The 4007-nt window shown below is 39.7% G+C and overlaps 1 pseudogene; it reads left to right on the forward strand.

The window, feature by feature from the left end:
- The first annotated feature begins 714 nt into the window (after positions 1-714).
- Positions 715-1589, forward strand: LOC123170881 (photosystem II protein D1-like; annotated as a pseudogene).
- Positions 1590-4007: the final 2418 nt, after the last annotated feature.

Genomic DNA, 4007 nt, shown 5'->3' on the forward strand with positions numbered 1-4007 from the left:
AACTATAATCATCACTATTTTTTTTATAAAGAGTGCTCCCCTCTAATTTCTATTACTAAAAACCACTTGTCTGTTAGATGAACCAAGAACAACAGATGGAATAGAACGATGCGTGATCAAGACATAACAGACTGATCCTCATCTGTGTGGCAAGATCAACTATTTGGATATTATACGTATCAATGACCTGGTCAATCCTCTTAATTAATCATTAGATGAAACTAAGAAACAAGAAAGGGTTGCTAAATGATCAAGAAAAAACTTTTCTATTTTTCATTCTGAAATATTCTTTTTATTATAATAAAGAGTAGGTGAATCAACTTACTAATTAAAAAAAGTAGAACTTCCTCTTTGGAATAGAAATAGGCTATTTCTACATAGGGAAAGTTGTGTGCAATGAAAAATGCAAACACGATTTGGGGAGGGATTTTTCTCTATTGTAACAAGGAAGAATTATCTACTCCATCCGACTAGTTCTGGGTCCGAGTCCCGGGCAACCCATATAGAAAAGACCCATCAAAGTTTTTAACTTTGACTCACTTCATTTGCAAATACAAATTTATTGGTTTGGTTGACACGGATAGCTAATCTTTGGGCTGACTTGGTTGACATTGGTATATAGTCTATGTTATACTGCTAAATAACAAGCCTTCTATTATCTGTATTTTAGTTAATACGTGTGCTTGGGAGTCCTTGTAATTTGAATGAATAAACCAAGATCTTACCATGACTGCAATTTTAGATAGACGCGGAAGTACAAGCCTGTGGGGTCGCTTCTGCAACTAGATAACTAGCATTGAAAATTGTCTTTACATCGGATGGTTCGGTGTTTTGTTGATCCATACCTTATTGACCGCAACTTCTGTATTTATTATCGCCTTCATCGCTGCCCTCCTATAGATATTGATGGTATTCATGAGCCTATTTCTGGTTCTTTACTTTATGGAAACAATATTATGTCTGGTGCTATTATCCCTACTTCTGCGGCGATCGGATTGCACTTTTACCCAATTTGGGAAGCTGCATCTGTTGATGAGTGGTTATACAATAGTGGTTCTTATGAGCTAATTGTTCTACGCTTCTTACTTGGTGTAGCTTGTTATATGGGTCGTGTGTGCGAACTAAGTTTCCATCTGGGTATGCGTCCTTGGATTGCTGTTGCATATTCAGCTCCTGTTGCCACTACTGTTTTCTTGATTTAGCCTATTGGTCAAGGAAGCTTTTCTGATGGTATAACTTTAGGAATCTCTAGTACTTTCAACTTTATGATTGTATTCCTGGCAGATCACAACATCCTTATGCATCCATTCCACATGTTAGGTGTAGCTGGTGTATTCAGCGGTTCCCTATTTAGTGCTATGTATGGTTCCTTGGTGACCTCTAGTTTGACCAGTGAAACTATTGAATTTTTCTCGCATTTTCGTTTTTTCACTCAAACTCAAGGGAGAAACTTTGCTTCTTATTATCTTTTAAAGATTGACGAATCAAATGATATTTTGGTTCTAATTTCTGCCGCTTCTTCTCCCTCTGAATCAAACTTTTTTTGCCGTAATGTGTCATTGATATTATTACCAAGTATATTGTTCTAATCCTAGGTGAAAAAATAAATAGAAAAAAATCTAAGAAGCCAGATCCTCCCTCTCTATCAAGAGTAATGAACTAAGTGCTGATAGAGTAAAAAAACTAAATTAACCAAACTTGTCTGATGTTGAGGCAATCAAGAAAGTTGCTTGCACAATGGAAAGAGCCACGAGCTTAATAAATATTTATCTATCGATAATTTTATGGTATATTCGGGCATCATTTGCTTACAAAAAAGAGAGCTAATCCAACCAATATTGCTTGCACAATGGAAAGAGCCACGAGCTTATCTTTCTAGAGAATTAAATTAGCTAAAGGTATGCGTTCATGAGCCCATGCTAAGGTCTCAATTAATTCCTGCCAATACCCCCGCCAGGAAATTAAGTACATAAATACAGTAGCCCAATAAATATTTATCTATCGATAATTTTATGGTATATTCGGGCATCATTTGCTTACAAAAAAGAGAGTAACAAAAGGAATACAAATCTTCCTATTCCCGCCTCTTCTATTCAGGACATCATTCCCGTACTCTTTCTTTTTTAAGGAAAAAAGAGCTATAGTATCCTATTTTTAATGCTCTCTAATTCTACCAGAATTCCTATAAGAATTTGTTAGGAGTAAATTCCTTGAACTAATTGATCCATGGCCTAGGGAGGAATCCTTTTTTGACTCTATTCCCTTGATTCCAGTATGATTATTGAGCAATGGTAGAATAATCCCTTCATAGAAATAGGAGACATAATTTAGATGGATATAGTAAGTCTCGCCTGGGCTGCTTTAATGGTAGTCTTTACATTTCTCTTTCACTAGTAGTATGGGGAAGGAGTGGACTCTAGGGATACTACTAATTGATTAAGTAATCAAATTGTTGGATCGATTCTTTTATTTAATGGATCATTTTGAATTAATCATTTTGTCAAACATTATTCTTTAATCTTTTTCTTTAGTTTTGTTTCACTCCTGTAAGAAACTCTTGTATTGTAAGTTGTAAGAAAGAGCCATTGTACAATTTCAGAATTTCTACTAGAAATGGCGAATGGTTAAAAAAAGTTCTATACATAAGAAAATTAGACTTTCTTCCACGGAACTATTCACGTCATATCACACATTTTCCATTTCCTTTTACTTTTTACTATAGGGTAGGGTTGGCTATACTACTGGTGGTGAACTCCAGGCTAATAATCCGAAGTGCATGGATACAAGTTATCCTTGGAAGGAAATACAATTCCGGATCTGCTTTGTCTATGAACAAGGAAGCTATACGTAATGCAACTATGAATCTCATGGAGAGTTCGATCCTGGCTCAGGAAGAACGCTGGCGGCATGCTTAACACATGCAACTCGAATGGGAAGTGGTGTTTCCAGTGGTGAACGACATTTGTCTGCGAACAGGGGAGCCAGTCTGCGGACACGGATGCGAGAGCCGGCCATCCAACGCTGTCGGCATATGTCCGATTATATTTTGCACAAATTTTAACAAAAATGAACAATTTTTTATGCATATTTGACAATATTCATTCATACTTGGTTTTTTTACATAAACCTGTATGTTTTTCATCTAAGCCAGAGCAAATTCAGTACATTTATACATATTTCAACTAGACATGAATTGAAACCTAGCCTAAAATGAGCGCCGATGTGCGTTCCCCCGGCCATGAGCCCCGAAAAAGAAGCTCCGTCTCCTTCGCAGCCATGAGCACCAAGAACCGGAGCTATCCGCCTCCATGTCGCCGCTAAGCGGCTAATTGGCCGACAATGTCGAGCCTACCAAGTGTGGCTTCCACGGGAGGGGAAGAGCGGTGGCTTTCATGGGATACAAGCGTCGTGACCTCCCATGCGCTACTCTTCCTTGTTGCCGGCGGCAGCTCATGGACGTGCTGACTTTGTGGTCATGGCCCTGGGGTGCAGGCGTGGCGGAGCTGGCGATGTCCTTGCCATCGTCGCTCTTGCCTAACACCTCATCCGCTGCCTCGTCCATCTCCTTGTAGGCGTCCTGTAAATCTGCCTGATACTGGATGTACTGCCAGCAGTCACGACCGATTTCGCGATGGTGTGGTAGGAGTCGCCCAGCGTCTCCTGCTTGGCCACGTCCACTTTCGGCACTAGAGCCGTGTGATACGTCTCCAATGGTTCCATGCTATTATATTATCTGTTTTGGACGTTTAATGGGCTTTAATATGATCTTTTATATTATTTTTGGGACTAACCTATTAACCGGAGGCCTAGTGCCAGTTTCTGTTTTTTGCCTATTCTAGTGTTCTGTAGAAAAGGAATATCAAACGGAATGAAACCTTCGCGATGATCTTTCTTGGACCGAAAGCAATCCAGAAGACTTGGAGTTGAAGTCTGAAACACCACGAGGTGGCCACGAGGCAGGAGGGCGCACCTAGGGGGGTAGGCACGCCCACACCCTCGTGGGCCCC

This window comes from Triticum aestivum, chromosome 7D (genome assembly GCF_018294505.1).
Source record: "Triticum aestivum cultivar Chinese Spring chromosome 7D, IWGSC CS RefSeq v2.1, whole genome shotgun sequence".
In the NCBI taxonomy this organism is placed as follows: Eukaryota; Viridiplantae; Streptophyta; class Magnoliopsida; order Poales; family Poaceae; genus Triticum; species Triticum aestivum.